Source organism: Peromyscus maniculatus, chromosome 6, assembly GCF_049852395.1.
Source record: "Peromyscus maniculatus bairdii isolate BWxNUB_F1_BW_parent chromosome 6, HU_Pman_BW_mat_3.1, whole genome shotgun sequence".
NCBI classification, from domain to species: Eukaryota; Metazoa; Chordata; class Mammalia; order Rodentia; family Cricetidae; genus Peromyscus; species Peromyscus maniculatus.
The window spans coordinates 93,835,846-93,858,312 of record NC_134857.1 but is presented as its reverse complement, the minus strand read 5'-3'; the positions used below and the strand labels follow the sequence as shown (position 1 = coordinate 93,858,312).

At 38.1% G+C, this 22,467-nt stretch overlaps 1 long non-coding RNA gene across 1 annotated transcript in view; it reads left to right on the top strand.

Moving 5' to 3' along the window:
* Positions 1 to 21,988, top strand: part of LOC121830297 (uncharacterized) — a 31,441-nt gene extending 9,453 nt beyond the window's left edge. The window contains exon 4 of the long non-coding RNA XR_013051947.1: positions 20,230 to 21,988. This is a non-coding gene — a long non-coding RNA (uncharacterized LOC121830297). The remainder of the gene's footprint in view (positions 1 to 20,229) is intronic.
* Positions 21,989 to 22,467: the final 479 nt, after the last annotated feature.

Here is a 22,467-nt window from a genome sequence, read left to right as displayed (position 1 = left end):
CAGCAATATCAAACATCTGATGCATTTTCTTTTTTTAAATTGAAAATAGATTTTTTTCAAGCAATATATTCTGATTATGGTTTTCCTTCCTCAAAGTCCTCACATCCCCACCTTTCTTCTCACCTTCTCACCCTTTCCTCCTCTCTTCTTTCCCTTCTCCACATCCGTGCCCTTTCTTGCTCTTTCTTAGAAAATACACAGACATCTAAAACAGAAAAAGAAGAAAATTAAAAAAACAAACAAATGTGAGTAGGACAAAGCAAGCAAACAGAAAAAAGATCAAAGTAAAAGCACAAGAAATACATCTAGACACAGAGAGAGACACACAGAAATCCCCTAAAGACATAAAATCAGAACCCATAATGTAAACAAACAAACAGAAAAAAATCCCCAAATACTGCTGAGTTGATTTTGTATTTGCTGTCTACTGCTCACCATAGTTCCTGCCCTTAAGTGTTGTTTTCAGAACCAGTGAGACTCCACTGGAGAAAACTAATTTTTCCTTTGTGAGCAGTTATCAGATGGAGATAGCTTATGGGTTAGGGATGGAAGATTGTGTCCACTTCCCTTCTCAGCACTATGACCCATCTAGCTTAGGCACATGCAGGCCCTATGCATGCTGCCACATTCTCTGTGATTTCATATGTAGATAATTTCTATTGTGTCTAGGCCTTGTTTCCTTGGTGTCTTCCATCTCCTCTGGCTCTTGAATTCTTCCCAACTCTTCTGCCTAATTTCCTGAGCCCTGAAAGGAGGGATTTGATGAAGACATCCTTTATAGAGTCCTGCGTCCCAATGTCTCTTACTCTCTGCACTTTGTGTTTGTTGGTCTCTGTATTTATTCCCTTCTACTGCAGGAGGAAGTGTCTCTGCTGATGACTGAGCATGATCTATGAGTATAGCAGAATGTCATTAGGATCACTTTTTGGATACATTTATTATGTGTTTTCAAAGGCTCTAAAATTTGTCCATGAATGTCCAAGAGTTGATGAAAGTAATATCAGGTACCTGCTGACACTGTAGTCTGCAGAAGAGACTCGTGTTTGGCAGCAGACTAGAGTCTACGTCTCAGTTATTTCCCTTACCAGCTATCAAAGTTATTTTCATCTTTAAAGTTAGATAGATAATATTAGTCTTGGTTGCACTGCAGTGATGGACAAGCCTCATGGCTTTTAAACAGAAGAGTTCCCTTTTTACTTACTTTCCATGTTTGTCATGGGCTGTCTGGACTTTCCATCACGTCTGCCGACTGTGACACAGGTGGAGAGAGAAATGATTGTATTAAAAGGTGTGATTAACTGAAACCAAGGGAGTTTCCATAAATAAATACTTAAGTCCAGACACCCCATGTCACTTCCATTTGCAAAACATTAGTTGACACTCATCATACAACTCCACCCAAGCTGGGGGAGTGTTAAAGAGCATTCCCACACAGGGCTGGAAAGAAAAGCTCTGCAAAAACTAGTACAGCATGCCGACAACCACAGTGCTCTTCAGGATTTTCTCCCAGCATACAGGAAGTCTCTAGCATAGTGCTCATGGCATATGGTAAACATTTTCCTTAAGTGCTCTTGGGCACACAACCACTGTACTAGCAAGCAAGGATGGAAACACATAGGAGCTGGAAGTGTTTACAGCTACTTTATGGTCTACCTTGTTACATTTCTTCAGTGTGCATATTTTAAAAGTTCGTAAAATGTCAGTTTTAATTTAAGTGGCATTACCATCACTCATCACAGCAAAACATTATGAGACCCAGTAATTAAGTCAGAAAATCAAAGAAGCTACAACTTTAAAATACTCTGGATATTTTCCAGATTTATGAAATATGATGGAAAATATCTTAATATAACAAAGCACTAATTAATAATCCAAATGAAGAATTTTGAACAATGCATTTCTACATTTCAATTCAAAAAGATATTTTGAGGACTAGACCTAGAAAATCAATTTTATTGCCCAAGGGCCAACAATTATTTCCTAGTAGAACTAGGGACGGCCCACTCTCAACTCTTTTTACTCTCAGAGAAAAGACAAAATAATTTCCAACATATTCTGATGTCTAAATTTCTATACTTCCAGATTTTTCCTTACAAAGTGAATTTCCTATTATTAACAGTTTTGCTTGTTTGAGTCAGGGTCTTTCTGTGCACCCAGGCTGGCCTCAAGTTTGTCGTCCCACTGCCTCAGCCTCTGAGTGCTGAGATTATAGGTAAAGAACACAAAGTACAGCAGGGATTACATTTCTTACCAAGGGAAAATACTTAGTGCCATATTTCCAAATATTTATGACTATAGCTGAGAGAACCGAGCACATGCCATAACAGGCTGCTCAGTTGTCTCTCAGAGATCAGACCTAAATTTCAGTTTCCTGAGGCTGAGCAAGCAGTTTCCGAGAGCACCACAAACAAAGGACAATTCATCTCCAACATCCCTGATGGTAAAGGACAAAGAGAAATGGTATTTGCAGTATTAGGTCAGGCCAGGCCAGGCTTGAGCCATGGTCAGCAAGCTCGATGTGATAACCAAATAAGGGCAAAGCCTAGCCTTCCCCAAAATGGAAAAACTGTAGCCTTAGCCAAAACCTACTAGCACTGGTCAATTAGAACTTACCAATACAGTTGCCACTTGCTTAAGCCAATCATATCTAAAGTGACCTGCCTTTGGACTGCCCCTGGACTATACATAAAAGGATCCTGCAAGCTCTTCTCGAGGTCACTGCCATTTTGTCTTTGTGTGGGATGGTTGACCCCAGCATGCCAGAATCTTTCTCAAGATAATAAATGCTCTTGCTGACTGCATAGGTGGAAGGTGACCTTTTGTGGGACTTCTCCAGGACCCTAACATAGCAAGCATTTTTTATTCCATTTTTCATTTGTTGGATATTTTCCATGAATAACAACAACAACAAAAACACTGTAGTATGTATCAGAAAATAAAATTCTTGTACAAGGGACACTATCTAAAAGCCAGCATCCTGGGCATTTGGCCCATTCAGTCATTCTGCCCTCTCTTCTATGATTTCTCCCAAGCTTTAGTTGTAAGGTTACATTGAAGATGTATTAGTTGGTGTTGGAAACCCCAAAACAACTTATTACTGCCTTTTGACTGATTATGGATTGCTGTGGGATGTTAATGTATGTCCTGTGGGAGCCCTTCTTGGGTTCCTTGTGGCATTACCCAGCAGGTTTGCATAGAGGATGATTAGGACCATGGGCCTGAGTGCAGGTGTCTGAGATGGTCTGCACTTGGCTCTACTGGGGGATGGTCTGTATGTCAAGTTGCTCTGATTGGTCGATAAATAAAACCTGATTGGTCGTGGCTAGGCAGGAAGTATAGGCGGGACTAACAGAGAGGAGAAATAAAAGAACAGGAAGGCAGAAGGAGACGCTGCCAGCGACTGCCAGGACAAGCAGCATGTGAAGATGCTGGTAAGCCACGAGCCGCGTGGCAAGGTATAGATTTATAGAAATGCGTTACTTTAAGATATAGGAGCAGTTAACAGGAGGCCTGCCACGGCCATACAGTTTGTAAGCAATATAAGTCTCTGTGTTTGCTTGGTTGGGTCTGAGCGGATGTGGGACTGGCGGGTGACAGAGATTTGTCCTGACTGTGGGCAAGGCAGGAAAACTCCAGCTACAATGGATCTCCACAATAGACTCTATTTGCTGCAAAAAAAATTCTCTGATGGGGAGTAAGCTACACATGTCTGTGAGTATAAGTGTTGAGAATAAATTCAGAAAGGATACTGGTTTAGGTAAATGGCAGTAATAGGCTCTCCTCTAAGGTCTCCAACTTCTCCAGCCATGGACAGTTGGCTAGCTTTACAATGCCAGGCATGAAGTCTCTTCTCTTGAATGGCCTTAAGTCAGATGAGAAAGTTTTTGGTTATCCCGAAGGGCTATTATTGGACTACTGTGGACATCTTATGAGTCACTATTGTAATTCACAGGCTTTATAACAGGATGGGAAAAATGATTTTTCTTCTCCATTGGCAGCTCACATTCACCTTCTGATACTGTGAGAACCAGGAGGATTCAAGATGGAATTTATCTAGTCACCCTTGAGGGGCAAAGTTGGGCAGGCTGAGTGGTGAAGTAAAGTCAGACAACCAACCCTTTACTGAAAACTCTGACTTGGCCATTTTACTGTAGCTCATCTTAAACACAGAGACAATAAACTGTCAGGAAGAATTCGCACCACAGGATATGCACAAAGAATCTTATTAGTTTATTTGTAATAACCTTTAAAACTAAAGTATATCCACAACAAAAAGTATTACAAATAAATAATTAATATAAAAATCTGATGTGTTACAAATAAATAATTAATATAAAAATCTGATGGATCCCAAAGAAATTATCCTGAGTGAAAATACCTATCTCCAAAAGTTAATACCACATGGTTTATAACTCTATTCTTGAACTGATAACACTGTACATATGAAAGGCAGATTGATAATTGGTAAGGACTAGAAATCTAAGTTTGTGAGTAAGACAACTGCAATTACAACTTGGCAGCTTGAGGCAATTTTTGTGGTAATTCAATCATTTTTATTTTTGATTATACAAATCTACACATTTAATAAATTTATAATGAAGCACACATACACTATTACTCATTAAAATAGGTGAATAGAAAAGTAGAGCCAATGAGTCAGTTATTGCATATCAAGTGGTTAGCCCTGATATCATATAAATACAAGCAACATTATATAGACTGAGCAGGTTGTGTTTATAAATTTAGTAGTATACACACACACACACACACACACACACACACACACACACATACACATATGTAACAGCAATTAAGGAAATAGAGGCCATGAATTTGAAAGAGTAAAGAGTGGAATTGTATGGGAAGGTTTAGAAGGAGGGAAAAAAAGAGAGAAAATGATGTAATTACCTTTTAATTTAAAAGAGTAAAAATATTAAAAGAAAAGAAGTGAAATCTGGGGTTGGAGAGATGGTTGAGTGGGTAAGAGTGGTTGTTAATACAAGCATGAAGAGCTGAGTTTGAATCCCTGATACCTGGGTAAAAAGTCAGCTATGACTATGTACACCTGTAATCCCAGGACTTGGGGCGAGGGGAGAGAAAAAACACAGGATGTTGGACCATGCTGTCTATCCAGCTCCAGGGTCACTGAGAGACCTTTTTCAAAAGAATAAAACAGAGAGACAGATAAGACACCTGGCCTTGTCCTCTGGCCTCAATTACTAACATGTGTGCCTACAGAACACATACAATATACCACACATACAAAATAAATAAATAAATAACAACAAATGAAGAAAAGTAGTGAAATTAAAATAAAAGCTTGGAATTGTACTAATGATAACAATTCAGTTTTAATAGTAAAATAATTGGATATTACCATTGGAGGAAGTGGGTGAAAAGTACATGGGACCTCTCTACTGTTTATGTATATTCTAGTAAACTTTTCATTAAAGCTTCTTCCCTTTTTGTTTTCCATCCATCCCAACCTCAATTTCCCCTCCCTCCACTCCTTCCAGGACCTGCCTCCTCCCAGTGACCCCCAACTCCTCTTTCTCACAGGTCCACTCATTCTCTGTTTCCCTTCAGAAAAGACACCTCCCTCCATGGATATCTGTCAAACACATCATAAAGAGCTACAATAAACATATACACATATGCAGTTGAGGCTGAGACCATAAACTAGCCAGGGTTAGAAAAGAGGTAAGCTAAGACAATAATGAGAATGTCCGTCATGTTGATAGTATAATGAGACTAAAGAAAGTGATTAAAATAAACTATTTCATAATTAACAGAGGTTTGATTCCTTGTAAAGAAGTCAGGTCTGCAATATATATTTGGAAATCAGTTGAATATTAACTCTGAAATGAATGATAGATTATGACTATGTCATTTAAAGGAATATTGTTCTTCTTTTTTTTTTTTTAATTTGGTTTTTCGAGACAGGGTTTCTCTGTGTAGCTTTGCACCTTTCCTGGAGCTCACTTGGTAGCCCAGGCTGGCCTCGAACTCACAGAGATCCGCCTGGCTCTGCCTCCCGAGTGCTGGGATTAAAGGCGTGCGCCACCAACGCCCGGCCTAGGAATATTGTTCTTAATAGCATGTGCATGTAGTATGCATTATGTAATATGCATTAGTTGTTTTATAGTTCACACAGGTTTATGAATAAATTAAGTATTGGCTATCCTATCCAGGTTTGTATATATCTTTAGTGTTCATGAACATGTGTATTTCTCACATTTTGCAGAAAGCAGTGAGCAGATTCCTGCCTCTAACTCCAATGCTTCTTTGTTCTTGCACAGATGCCTCCTATAAGGCATTCTATAGATTTACCAGGAGTATTTTTATCATGATAATACATAAAATCATTTGCCATAATGGTTTGTTTTGAATTCTTTGCAAGAGTTTTTCAATGGACAATTATATGTTGACACATTTTTGGGGGTTTGATTGATAAGGTTTAATTTTCAAAACTATTAAATGCACTAGAAATTATAAACTTTAATAGAACCAGAGGAGAGTTCCTTTGTGAATGCTCGCATGTGAAAAACTTTCCATCCCCATTCACCTCCATTTTCAGTTTGGGTCCTCAATCACAGTATAGAATAATGTCTTATTTTACATAGTAGATATGTCAGTTTCCATAAAACATGAAAGTAGATAACTTATGTTCTTCTATGTTGTGGGATGGTCTGTATGTCAAATTACTCTGATTGGTCAAAAAGTAAAACACTGATTGGCCAGTGGCCAGGCAGGAAGTATAGGCGGGACTAACAGAGAGGAGAATTGAGGGAACAGGAAGGCAGAGAAAGACACTGCCAGCCGCCACCATAGCAAGCAGCATATGAAGATGCCGGTAAGCCACGAGCCACATGGCAAGGTATAGATTTATGGAAATGGATTAATTTAAGCTATGAGAACAGTTAGCAAGAAGCCTGCCATGGCCATACAGTTTGTAAGCAACATAAGTCTCTGTGTTTACTTGGTTGGGTCTGAGCAGCTGTGGGACTGGCGGGTGACAAAGATTTGTCCTGACTGTGGGCAAGGCAGGAAAACTCTAGCTACACTTCTACTTTCACAAACGTAGATGAGAAGCCACAACCTTAATGCAACCATCATCCTGCAGGCAGAGAGAAGGAGGAAGCTACTCAGAAGTATGTCTTCAGTTCTAAAAGTATGGTGATCACTTGAGATAGATGATGAAATCCAGAGGCCATTAAAGATAATTATGAATATTTCTCTAAAATGAGGTTTGCTTCTACATACAACAGAGGAGAAAATATAATGGCCAGCAAAATGCTCTCTCCCGGATTGGTTATTTTCTGTTAGTTTTGGGCTTTTGAACCATCATAATATTTGATGCAAAAAATTGATATATTATAGCCTCAAATTTGTGACCTTTCAGAGGCTTTAGTAATGCCAGAGATCATTGCCACAACCGTAAGGGGATAATTAAGGTTTTTCAGAAAGGCTTGGATGTCTAGGTGCCTGAACAACAATCTCCCCCAAAGTACAGAATGTCTTCAAAGAGCTGTACTTCTAAATCCAAAAGGATGACTGTCTGCAGTGTTTGATGGGGAAAGGAATGCTTTTGTCTGGAAAAGTTTCTATTCAAAAATCTCATAGTATGAATTCAATTAAGATGTGAAAAAACAGTGAATGACTCTGAAAACAGAGATTCCTTACGTCTAGACAATTGTAAAACCATCAGTAGTTGATATTTTTTTTCTGTTTGATTTCTCCCAGGCCTTCCTTTTGTTTTCAAGTGATTAGTTAATAAAAGTTACCAAAATAGTGTTTTCCTATTTTTTCTCTTTAATAACAAAACCAAAAACTCAGAATGATTTTAAGGTTTAAAATAAATAATGAAAAAAGTTGGCAAAAGGAGCTAATAAGTTAGGGTCATTTGCCAAGAGGTTCCTCCATGGAGTGGTTAAAGTTACACACTCTTGAATTTATGCAGAAGAAGATCTTGAGAATGAGGTTTTAAAGAAAGAAAAATATGGATTTGGGTTGTATTTCTGGTATTTATTTGCCTTCAGCACAGATAATCCAGCTTGTATCTGTAACTGTAACTGTAACTTCCTTAGCTGTAAAGGCACTGCATAAAAAGGCTTTTCTCATGGTCATCTTGACAAATTTAAGTGTATTAATCCATTCATGATATTTTATAAAATATCTAATACAACACAACTGTCCTATTCAGGGTTACTACTGCTGTGATAAAACCATGACCAAAAGCAACTTGTAGAGAAAAGGATGTATTTGGTTTACACTTGCACATCACAGTTCATCACTGAAGGGCGTCAGCACAGGAATTCAAACAGAGCAGTAAGCTGGAGGCAGGAGCTGGTATAGAGGCCATGGAGGGGTGCTGATTTCTGGCTGGCTTCTTTTTTGGTGGTGAGAGGGGTCAGGCACAATAACTTATCTGTTACCTTAGAAGGAATATCTCTATATACCCCACACCACAGGACTCCTAAGAATTTCCCTAAGGTAGAAGGTCTTTGAATTCCAATGTTTCCAATTCTTTGATATGCATATGTGTAATTAACAAGTCCAAAGTGTTTGCTACCTCCTGATCACTTGGTCCATCCAATCAGCACAGTGTCAACATAGTGAAGCAGTGTAATATTTCGTGGAAGAGACAGACAATCAAGATCCCTTCTAATGAATTATGACACAGGGCTGGAGAGTTAATATTTATCGAGGCGAAACTATTTACGGATATACTACTGGCTTAGCCCAATGAAAGCAAATTGCTTCTGGCAGTCATCATGGCCAGGAACCAAGAAAAAGGCATTTGCTAGATCCATAGCTACATACCATATACCTGGAGATATGCTGTTTTGCTCAAGTAAGGATCACATTGACCTAGCTACATCAGAGTCACTTCTTCATTGAGTTTTTGATAGTCAACTGTTATTCTCCATTATCCATCTGTCTTCTTCACTGGCCAGATATGACACTTAAAGGAACACGTGGTGGGAACAACCACCCCTGCATCTTTCAAGTTCTTGAAAATGACACTAATTTCTGCAATTCCTCCAGGATGTGATACTGCTTTTGAGTCATTATTATCCTTGGAAGGGGCAATCTAAAGGTTTCCAGTTGACCTTTCCAATCATAATAGCACTCACAGGTCAGAGAATCAGTGTGAGAATCCTGCCAACTTCTAAGTATATCTACCCAGTTATAAATTCTGGGACTGGGGAAATAACCTCAGGATAAGTTCTGGGACCCACAGTACCTACTGTGAGTTAGACAGCAGCCAAAACTCCACTAATCACCTGACATCCATCCATAAGCTCCTACTTAACTGAGGGCCACAATGTTTCTGGGATCTCCAGTAACCAGCGTCAATTCAGAACCAGTATTCAGCAGTCTCTGGAAAGTCTGATTGTTTCCTTCCTCAGTATACAGTTACCCTTGCAAAAGGCCATAGGTCCCTCTGGGAAAGGACTGGAGAAAGGCTAATAGTAAAACTCTATGGTATTTTATCAAAGTCCTTCCTCAGAGGAACCTGGCTGCCCCTTAATTCAAGGGGTTCTGGGTCTGCAAACTGGCTCAATTCGAGAAACTGCTTTACAGGCCTGGGTTCCTTTTGTCATGATTGAGTGGAACTATTCATTTGTTTGAGAACTTTCCTGCTTATATAGATCAAACAAAAATGCAATAGGCTCCTTACCTATCCCATGCCTGGAAATACCATGATTGTTAGCTGGTACCAAAAAGCCATATGAGACATGACACCATAAAAATCACTTTACCTGTGCTACCTACCCATTCCAAGCTAGGCCATTATGGACATTGCCTTGTCTCTGCCATCCATTAGGATAACTACAACCTTGCCTTTGGCAATTCTGTACTACCACCTGGCTCCTGAAACTTCAGATCCTGATTGAACCCACTGAGTTGAATTCACCCAACCAAGCGGCAGCATCTCCAACCCTAAGGCCTGGCACAAGGAAAGGGGTGACAGCAAAGCTCCTCAGATAGGCTGGTGCCCTTCTCACCATTTTGTGTTTTATAGATTAGTGAAGGGTCTGCCTTCTTGGCCTTCCCACTGAAGAGGATAAGGTTTTATACAGCATGCCTATTCTAGCACTGTGACTTCCCGGACCCATAAACATCAACACTAAGCCAAAGGATAACAGGCGTTTCCAGCTCCATCCTCTGCAGCACCCACAGCTTGTCTTCTAAACACAAGCTAGCTCCCCTCCACTGCGGCTGGCAGTCACCCTTTTGTACTGGCATATACAAGGTGCTGGGCCTTCTACTGCAACTGGCTTGTGCTTTTACCAATAGATTTTCCTGGGGTCACTTCATGGTGCAAAAACTCAACTTTCTACCATCACCCCATTCAAACAAGGCCTTCCACTGTTACCCCAGATGTACAGTCACCAACAGCGTCTCCTGGCTCTCACAGGGCCAACCCTCAGCTGGTCTCCCTGATCCTTCATGCTTTCAAACCGATACTATCTGGGAGACTCTTACACATGACCAAATTAGACTGCCAGCACAATGTACAAACTTGACCAACTCTGAACATAGCGTGTGCTAAGTTTGAGGAAACACTTTCCAGAAGATTTCACTTCAATGATGCCAGCCTCTTCATAATCCCAGCTGTTCCTGACCCCCAGCTTACCAGCACTCATTGTTCCAGCAAAACAAAGGTTTTACTTTACTAAGTATGGGCTCTCATTGATCATGGCATTAGAGCCCATTTCTTTGGGATTCTGGGAAATACTGAAGACCAGCTGAGAAACCCAACCTCATGGACTGAATAACTGCTGGATTCTTGAATCTTCCATTGGTAGACTGCCATTTTTGGACTAGCTGTATCACAGTCTATAAACCATTCTAATAAATAAACCCATATATATATATATATATATATATATATATATATATATATATATTCATTTGATAAGTTCTGTTCACCTAGAGAACTCAGAGTAATACAAAACTAATAAATATTGGCTATTTTAAGTAAATACTTCCATAGGAAAATATTTGATTTTTTAATGAGAATGAATATCTTTATTAGTTGATTTCTATTTACATACCTTTAATCCTATGGATCTCTGGAAAAATAATTGAGTAAAGAAAGAATTTATTAATAGTAAATTATCTTGTAGCAGAAGTTGGTGCACATAGGCCCAGCACTGGAAAAGCTGAGGCAGGAGGATCATGCATTTAATACACTGATCAAAACACTAAATTCTAGACCTTTCTGTATTATATAGCAAAATGATGTCTAAAACATGAAATAGAGAGATATAGAGAGTTGTTCATATGCATTTTAGACATATATTTGCATATGTTATAAATAAGATGTTTTGTAGATATAACTGTCTTTTTAAATAAGAAACACAGAGCTGATTGCAGAGTTAAAAAGCCTAAGAGGTCAGAACAATAGCTACGAGCTAAAAACCTTACCCTTCACTGCTGCTGCTGTCCTCCTCAGCCATAGAACTACTTCCTGTGTGTCTGTCTTCTTATAGACTTTCTGTTCTGCCTTCTCATTGGTTGTAAACCCAACCATATGACCTCTTTGTCACTGCCCATCTATATAGGCCTCCAGATCTTCTATGGTTGGTATTGAGATTAAAGGCGTGTGTCTCCATGCTGGTGGTATCCTTGAACACACAGAGATCTGCCTGTCATGTGTCATGTGATTGGGATTAAGGGCATGTGCTACCACTGCCAGACTTCTGCTATGGCTTGCTATTAGCTCTGACCCCTATGCAACTTTATTTATATATATATATATATATATATATATATATATATATATATATATATAATCACATTTCAGTACAAATAAAATATCATCATAATGTTTTTACATAAACATGAATTGGTCTTTTATATTCTGGAAATTGACATTTCATGTAAATCACACAGGAAACAATTATAGTTTCATGATATACATCATGTCAAAATATGTTTTACTCTTTTTTTTTTTAACTTTTACTTATTTATTATTTATACAATGTTCTGCCTGTTCTGTCTGCATGTATGCCTGCAGGCCAGAAGAGGGCACCAGATCTCATTACAGATGGTTGTGAGCCACCATGTGGTTGCTGGGAATTGAACTCAGGACCTCTGGAAGGGCAGCCAGTGCTCTTAACCTCTGAGCCATCTCTCCAGCCCCCGTTTTACTCTTTTTAATTGAAATAGAATTACTTCACTTTACCTCCACTAAGCTACCCTCCCCCAAATCTGCCCATGTCCATAAATCTCCCTCAAGTTGCTAGCCTCTTTTTTTATTATTGTTATACACATACAAATATGTGTATGTGTGATATGCTCTCCTCTCCTCTCTCTCTCTCTCTCTCTCTCTCTCTCTCTCTCTCTCTCTCTCTCTCACACACACACACACACACACACACACAGAAAAACACAGAGACACAGACACACAACCTGCTGAGTCTGTTTTTGTTGTTTGTGTATATACAGTTTCAAGGCTGCCCACTATATTGAACAGCGAATAAGGAGGCTTATGCCTTAGAGACACTTATTTTCCTTTAGTTGCTTGTAGATCTTGATGTACATGTTGGACCCTACAAAGATTTCCCCTTCCTCTGTAATATGTCCACTGATATTGACCTACCAGCAGCAACAACCATTAACAACAACCGTTACCAGCATGGCAAGAAATACATAAAGAAATTCAATAAATGGCACTCATATGTCAATGGCAATCAGCAGCTATTCAATTGGACTTAAGACCTACTCGACAGGAGGGAAATCCTGCCCTCCTGTACTGGAAACCTCGCCATCTTCCTGGGGTTAATGAGGTCGTAGACCTTAGGAAATAATTGATTGCTACGACTTTGCTAAAATAGCATAATTCTTTACCATATTCTAAATCTTATACTTACCCTCACTGAGTAACTTCTACCCCTCATTAAAAAAGCCACTCTTTACAGCAAATTAGAGTTCATCACAAAGAACCATAACTGGACACAATACAGAGAACAAGGGATCCTCTGGATCCCAGGCAGTCAAACAATACATCTGCACAATTCCTCCATCTACGGCTCAGGGAAAATTGTGGAAGAAGGGATGGGAAGATTGGAAGACCCAGAAAAAGTCTGATATGAAACAGTGTTTTTTTTTTTTTTTTTTTTTTTTAGAAACAGCTGCATAAAAAGACAAGAATAATTAGTGCTTTTTTAATAACAAAAATAGAAAGAAAGAAAGAAAGCATAATCAGTTCGTGTGGCTTGGGAACTGCTTTTATCAACTTGATATAGTTTTTCAAGAAACTTTTCTCACATCATTAACTTGATAACCAATCTTATCTTTATGGATGTGTAATTAATAAAAGGAATTTTGAAAATTTCTCATAAATTGCTTAAACTCTTTCAGTTGTAGTGTCTTTATCTGATAGTGATGATAATAAAGTTACCCCAAGGACTACTGCCAGGACTAAGTAGGGCAATACTTGGGCAAAGCATTTGACGAGGAGGGATGCATTACAGAAATATCATTTACTATCAGATTTGGTAAGCCAATAACAAGAACCAGGTCTGCCGAGAGTTTTGACTATTCGCTATATTATAACTTTACATCACTGACACATTTCCTACTTCAACGAGGAGAGTTTTTAATAAAATCTATTGAGTAGACTTAGGGCAAACATCCCAAGGGGGGAACAAAAGACAAAAGTCAAAAGAAAAGTGGGAAACTAGAAGTAAACTGAGAAAAAAGTCAGAAGAAGGTGAGGGGGTTCCATGGCTATAGTTCTGGCACCTGGAAGACTTGAGCGGTGACAAGCTACAAGTCTCCCCCATTTGGTGAGAGCTTATTCCAAAACAAAACAAACAACAACAAAATCAGAAAGAGATTGATCCAATTTCTACTGATTGGTGGGAACTTGTTTCAAAAAAAGAAAAACAACAAACAAACAAACAAAAACAGAAAACTGAAATACAGTGATTTGTACAAAATGTATTCAGATTTTAGGATGAAAATATGTAAATAAGATTCATTAAAATCTTAAACCATATCTTCTTATAATGCATTTCTTAAATACTATTGAAATGCATTTTCCTTAAAAGGACATCATACTCTAGAGGTTCTCACCGTGCTATCCTGATTCCTTCATGTCTTTGTTCTATACTAAATTCTTCATTTGGAAAGTTATTGAGAGAGATATTTAAATTTTATGAACAGGGTTGATCATTCTCAAAAAGCTTTTGTTATGTTCAACTGTCTTCCTGCCAATTTCTCCATAGTAAAATAGGATCAAAACAAAACAAAAACAAGATATTTTCTGCTTCTACTTTTTTGTAAGTTATTCTTCAAAATGCTGTAATTAGAACACTCCAGTTTTGGGGCTGGAGAGATGGCTCAGAGGTTAAGAGCACCGACTGACTGCTCTTCCAGAGGTCCTGAGTTCAATTCCCAGCACCCACGTGGTGGCTCACAACCATCTGTAATGAGATCTGGCACCGGCTTCTATATACATAATAAATAAGTAAATCTTAAAAAAAAAAAAAAGAAAGAAAAGAAAGAAAGAAAAAAAGAAAATCTTTAGCCGGGCGGTAGTGGCGCACGCCTTTAATCCCAGCACTCGGGAAGCAGAGCCAGGCAGATCTCTGTGAGTTCGAGGCCAACCTGGGCTACCAAGTGGGTTTCAGGAAAAGGCACAAAGCTACACAGAGAAGCCCTATCTCTGAAAAAAAAAAAAAAAAGAACACCCCAGTTTCAGTTCTTTGCATTATCTGAATGCTCTTCATAAAGTTCAGTGTGATTAAAAAACCATCTAGGAGTACACAAAGCTGGTGATGTATGTGTACTGGGAAGAAAGGTGAAAAGCAGCTAGAGGTCCAATACAGCTACTGATCGTGGCAATGCCCATTAGCTAGAAACATGATCTCTTCAGCCTTTGTTCTGGTTTTTGGAACTAAATTAGATGATATTTATTTAACTCTAAAAATGTGTTTTCTAATTGAGGAAATATGTAAATCCTTAATTCATGCAGTTTTTTGTTTGTTTGTTTTTCCTTTTTTAGAAGAATGCTTTAATTTAAAAAGTCATTAGTGAAAATTCCTTGGCTGGTTAAAATAAAGACAGCATAAGAAAGCACTTAAAAGTTTTTAAGGAATATCACTCATTTAGTCAAGTGGTGGTGATGCACACTTTTAATCCCAGCACTCAGGAGGTAGAGGCAGGAGGATCTCTCTGAGTATGAAGCCATCCTGGTCTACAGAGCAAATTCCAGGACAGCCAGGGCTACACAGAAAAACCCCATCATGAAAAACAAAACAAAAGAGAGAGAGAGAGAGAGAGAGAGAGAGAGAGAGAGAGAGAGAGAGAGAGAGAGAGAGAATATCACTCTTTCTTCTTAGGGTCTATACTTTTTATGACTTGTTCTTATTATTTTTATATTTTCACTTTACTGAAGTGTCAGATAAATACTGATTCTATTAGACTAATAGTAATTGTTTCTTCTTTATCATTGAGTATCTGCTATTTATTTGAATTTCCATATTGACTTTGAACCTATGTCTTATTCTCCAGTTTATGTGAGAGAATGAGAATTCATGCAATTGTATGCTCTTATTTTTCCCTTTTATTAAAAACAGATTTTTAAAATATAGTATGTCCTCATTATGGCTTCCTCTCCTTCTACTCCTCCCCACCTCTCTTCCCATATGGACCCACCCTCTTTAGAAAACAAACGGGTTTCTAATGTCATATTAAGGCTTTTTCTTTCTCTTTTAAATTTTATCTTTTTTTAGTTTTTATTTTTTTACTCTTGTGGGTCTTGTTCCTCATTAGAAAACAAACAGGTTTCTCAGGGATAAAATAAAATATAAAAGGTAAAAGAAAAACATTGAAATAGAACAAAATAAACAAACAGAAGAGAAAGATCTCAAGAAAAGACACAAGAAACAGATACAGACACAGAGACCCACTTGTTCACACACTCAAGAAATCCCATAAAAACACAAAACTGGAAGCCATAGTAAACACACAAAGAACTTGTAGGGTTAAAAAAAAGAGTAAAAAAAAAAATAAAAAAAATTATTAAAGTTAAAAAAAGAAATTTAAAACATGACATTATGAGACAAGGATCCTCCAAAGATGCTTTTAACTTCATTTTTTGTTGGCCATCTACTACTGGACATCCAACCCACCCTTAAGAGCTATTTGTTTTTCCAGTGAAGACTCCTTTCCAGAAAACTAAACTTTCAGTTGCAAGTGGTTATCAATTGAAGGTAGCATCTGGGTCATGGATGAGGGAATATGTCCATTATTCCTTTGAGCTCTAAGATTCTATCTGGTACAGACCCATGGAAGCCTTGTGCATATTGCCTGAGTCTCCTTGAATTTATATGTCCTGTTTCATTCCCTTGGTGTCTTCCATCTCCTCTGGCTCTTACACTACATCTTCTCTTCCACAGGTTTCCCTAAGTCCTGAAGGGAGGGAGGGATGGAGACAGTTTAGGGCTGAGTATCTCAAAGTCTCACACTCTCTGCTTATTGTCCAGTTGTGGGTGGCTGTATTTGTTCCTATCTGGTGCAGGTGGAAACTTCTCTCCTGGTAGCTGATCAAGGCACTTATCTTTGACAACAGCATAATGTCATTAGGAGTATTTTACAAATATGTTGCTTCAGTAGAATAGAAGTATTTGGTTTTATCCTAGGTCCCTGGGCTATTTAGTCTCAGGTTCTTAGCCATCCAAGGAGCACTGGGCATGGGTTTCATCTTGCAAATTGGGCCTTAAGTCAAATCAGATATTGGCTAGTTTGTCCCACAAGCTTTGTGATATCATTTCCCTAGTATATTTTTCAGGCAGGACACCATTGCATATCGAAGAGACTGTAGCTGGGCTGGTGTTTACATTTCTCCTTTGTAGCAGAGTGCCTTTCCATATGAAGAACACACCAAACCAGGGGGTCTTTGTGTAGCCCTGGTTGCCTTAGAACTCACTCTGGAGAGCAGGCTGGCCTTCAACTCAGAGTTCTGCCTGCCTCTGCCTCCCAAGTGCTGCCACCATGCCCAGCTTATTTCACATTTAAAGGCAAACAGATGTCTGATTATGGGGCAAGGCAAATGCCACCCATGGATGTCTAGCAGTGTGGCAGGTGGTGGTGATCAATCACAACAGGATCTTTTACAGACTCCTCCTTCCTTCCCTCATTCTACACTTCAAGCACATGGAAGTTAGCAGATTAGAAACCTTTCTGAAACCACAGTTCTCACAAAATTTCTCTTTTTAAATCATGTCTTATCTTGTAAAGAGACGTAAAAGTGAATTCTGCTTGTGAAATGAAAACTTTTCAGAAATTGTCTTTTTGGTTAATGTAACGCTTACCTGACTCAGCATCCCTTTGCAATTTATAAAGCCAAAAGTCATTGTGAGCCAGTCCTGGTAGGGAAGGAGGCCTACAATTCCAGCTACTAGGGAGGCTAAGGCAGGCAGACCATGTGTTCAAGATTTTCTTGTGCTTCAGAACAAATCCAAGGCCAGCCTGAACAATTCTTCTAGACATTTTTTTTCTCAGAAGTAGTATATTAATGAAAGAGGGCTGGGATAGAGTTCAGTAATATGTCACTGGCCTAGCATGTGCAAGGTCCTGGGCTGAATCCCCAGTACTAAGAAGAAACCATAGTGAAAGGGGAAAAGGCAGTCTTTATCTGAACATTTCAGAAGAGAACATTAGTCTTAAATCTCTAATGAAGAACTTGGTACTGTCCTCATCACCATCCTGTGTACATTCCATTTGAGAAAATATGACGGACACAGAGGACAGACGCTAAAACATCACCCGCAGCTGATGAGTAAGTATGTATTTATGGGCTGGCTGATAAGTAAACGACTGTTCAGCTGTGTGGTCCAGATGTGAACTACAGGAATTCAGAGTACACAGTACCTATGTGACCTAACAGGCTTCTTAAGATTTTTGTTTTCAGCACTGTGAGCTCCCAGGAAGAATGTTTGGTATGCTGGCCAAAGACCAAATTAGTCAGTAGCTTTGAATAAAGCTATGCTTCCAAAATTGACCCTGTAATAAAGGCAGAGAACCCAGGAAAGAGCACAACCAGCGATAATGAGACTCATTCGCTGAGGCCTCACTCATGGCACAGTTGCTCTGACAGAACCATTCAAAGGAGAAGAATATGGGGCCTGCTTGTTTACAAAAGGCTTTCAGACAGTATAGTTTTTGAGCTGAGTTTCAATTATCTCTGAAGAGATAAAAGAAAAACTCTATGACAATGGACTTAGTTTCACAATGTTGCTATTTATTAATTCCCCAAATAATTTATAAGTAATAATATAGAATCTTAATTCAAATTAATTTGGTAGTAAAATACAATACTGTATATTGTATATATAAAGAAAGATTGATTTCTTTAAGCTCAGCTAGGGCATTTGTGAGCCCTAAAGGATAGTGTAGAAATCTTTACTGTAGGACACGTCAGAATGGACTTTAGAAATATCGGAACTTTGAGGTTCCGATGAACAGGCTGTCACTGATGAGCAGTTCCAATCACAGAATGGACAAGTATGATTGCACTTCTTTATTCTTCAAGAATTAACTCCCAAAACATTGCTGTTTTGGGACATTTTGCTAAATTTCTAAATTATCTGACTTCGAGAAAAATGCAGTCATATCTGTTGGTAATATTCAGAAATCAGGTCACAGACAGGCTTATTTTGTAGAAGAAAGTACAATTCTATGGATTTAGTGACCTGCCAACCTCTTTTATATAGCCAAAAAATTCATCTATATGTAGTTCACAGGATCCAACAAAAATAACCATCCCAGCTTATGATGAGAAAAATACATTCTGAGGGGAAATATTTGGATGGTTGAAATACATTTAAAAATAATAAAAGTTAAGAAGCTAAACTTAGAGGATTCTCCATGAGCAACAAAGACTTCTGGATTATCTCCAAATAGCCAACGGGAGTCTTCCCGTTAGACATGTAATACATTGGTTCAGACAAAACAAATGTGATTTATTTATATATCTTTAATAGTATTGCATTTGTGATATTTCACTTATGAGCAATGGTGGCCAACATCTACACAAAGAAGCCACAGAGGAGGAAAGGAAAAATCCACATTCCATTACACAAATGCATGTTCCCTTGGCTTGGTTCCTAGAGCAATGTGGGTGCAAACTGAAGGAAACTTGCAGAGATCTGCCAGTCCCTATCCCCAACCGTTTTCTTTAAATTGATGCGAGGAATCCCATGAAGGTGGTTAACAGGTTAAAGGGGAGGTGCTGGTGGTGTTCTTCTATTGACATGCTTTAGGACTGTGAGGCTCTGAGTCTCCTGTTCTAGTCTTGTTCTTCTATTTTCAAGATAGGTATGGTCTGCTACCTTTGGTTTTGATTCTTTTATTCTGAATCATGGAGAACTCTCTGTTGTTTTTTTCCTTGAGGAGGGTCAAGCTCAATTAAATTTTAACTATTTTAATTCTTTTGAAATGAACTGACTGGCACATCACAGGGAATTACATTACCAGATTGCTTAACTTAGTACTTCTTTTTTATTTCTTCAGAATATTTTGCTTTAAACTCAAACTCATACCATGAGATAAAGTCCCTGTGTATTTTGTAGTAGGACTGACACACACACACACACACACACACACACACACACACACACACACATATATATATATATATATATATATATATATATATTTATATTTATGCTCATGTATACTGCATGTTTCATCAGGTATAAAATGAATTGGCTCCTTAGAAAACATAAGAGGAGATTCTTGGTTTTTCACCATTCACACATAAATTAAATTTTATAAATTAATATGTCATTTTATTTTAAATTCATTCTCAGTATATCTGTAATTAAGACTTTTCAATATTTATAAACTTCTGTAAAATTATGTATTGACATCTGGAAGTTCAAGGTGATTCTTGTAGTGCTTCTGGTTTTGCACTTTTAAGTAGTATATTCTGCCTCTGAAATTTTTCTACAATCTTTGTTAAGTTTCCAAATGTGTCATCTAATTTGAAACAGACTCACTGCTGTTTTCAACTATATTGGGTTTGTGGGTTAAATATATGAGATAGAAATAACTGAACAAAATGTGTCTTTCTGAGGCTAGACATTCCAATTGGGTCTCTGCAACCAAGACTATAAATCTGGGAAGGATTTATGAAACTTTGATACTTTTAAAGTAATGATCAATGTGTGTAAACACTTACATGTTCATCTGTTTAATTTATAGGAAAAGTTGTGTTTGACGAAGAGTGGGGTCAGAGACGACGAGATAGCTGGGACATAAGTACAAATAAAATACCTTCCTCGTATTATGTAAGATTTGACACACCAAAAGTAAATGATGGAAAAAGAAATGGGGCTCAGTTTCCTCCATCTTCTTCCAGCTGGTTGCCCCTCATGTCTCTGATGTCAGCTACTGGAAAGGAAATGGGAAATTAATGTGAGTGAACACACACACTCGTTCAAAAGGGAGACTCTGAAACAGGATGTTCACTCTGTGGTTAATACCAAGACCGGATTCCTAGCTTTGCCATTCCAGCCCAGACTAACTTGCATTTATATCTAAGCAGCCTCCTTGGAATGTCTGACACCATTAACCCTGCAGGCAGAAGTGATGGACAAGGACAAGTGAGGAGCTTCTGTCTGCTTCTACTATGACAGAAGCTTCAGGTGACATTGATCAGTTGGTCATCCTCATCTGGGTGGAGCATCACAAAGAAAACCAACCTTGGAAGAGAAAAGAAAAAGGTCAAATAAAACTAAAAAGTTGTGGTAACAGTGAGTCAGAGGAGCACATTAAATACAGAGAAACACTGAACTGCATGATGAGCAAAAGTTAATTGCAAAGATAAATGAACCGGGTACAGCATGCAAAGGAAGGTCTGAAGCCCTTCTGCTGTGGAAAGAACAGTGAGCTCTTAGAAAATACAAATAACTGAACGGTGGGATCATAACTACCTATTCTCTAACACAGAGACAAGAAAACCTCCAAGTGATATTTTTTCTACAATTGAGCATATGCTAGAGTAGCCAAGATTGTAAGATACTATAAGATGAGATGAATTTGGGCACTGAGGTTTTGTTACTCCACGTGAGAGAAGAAAGATAGTTTAATATTCAGTGTCCTTGTGTAATGACTCCATTACATTTCAACTATGTACTGACTCATTTCTCCAGCCACATAAACTCTTTTGACTATGTTTAGGTTCCTGGGGTGAAATGGTATAGACTGGTTCATTTGTTTCAGCTCTTTGCTGTGCCTCAGGTGTAGAAGGGGTAAGCACCATGCCTAGCATTACAGGATGGACAGCTAGAAGTTTGAACATCAGAAGTTAAGGTATGTACTCTAAGATTTCTCTGCTCAAGTCAGTCATAGTAGCTTTCAGCTTCTTCCATTTACCTCTCAGTTCTTGCCGGATCAATGCCAGTTCAATTACTGATGTTCTTTATGCTCAAAACCATAGTGCCAGTCTGAAGTGTGCTTTTTAAAATTCTATGTAATCATTCATTTCTACTCTATTAGCTCATTTGTATATGGTAGGCTCTAAATTAAAAATAACTATTATTCTATAATCTTATAGAGTTCACAATCTGGTGCACATGAAGGAAACAAAATTAAATTATTTACCTGAATAAAGAAACTTTTTATGGAAAAAGTGAAATTAAAATTCTAAATGAACCTAAACCTAAAGTCTGGCACAAAAGAGTAGCTATTGAGAGTCATTGTAAGGGAGTCACTAGAAAAAGTGCAGCATTCAGGGCCAGTTATTCTCATCTGTGTTTCTCTTGTTCCATTTCTAAGTAGGACAAATAGATATACTTCATCAGTGTACTATTATAGAGCTATATCCTTAAAATGTATTCTAAACTAGACTAGCGTGTTAGTTTACAAAATATCATCCATATGACCTATATAACTCAAATAGTAGGTTTGAAAAACACTTGCACATTTATTCCATTGTAATTAAACTTTCATCTAATCTGCCAATACGTTGTTGTTTTTAAATTGTGTGTGTATGTGTGTGTTGTATTTATGTATTTACAGAGGTGAAATAACCTATGCATATGTGTTTGGTGACCAGAGATGATGAATCTTAATTTTTCCATATTGCTCTTTACCTTATCTATATATCATCTATCTATCTATCTATCTATCTATTATTTGATACCATCTTTCACTGTACCTGGGACTTGCTGTTTTGGCTAGAGTGTCTAGCCAGTGCTGGGGTTACTGATACATGTTGTACCTGGCTTTTGCATGGGTACTAGCCATCTAAATTCAGGTCCTCATCCATCACTATTAAGCACTCTACCCTCAATATGATCTCTAAACTCCTATTATTTTTCTTAAATTGACCATAATCAATGAATTCTGAAGTGAATTTTCAAATATTTTTGGCATGTCTCTCTGAAATCTTTTGCCTAGTGTTCATATACAAACACTGCATATGTTACAGTGGTGTTT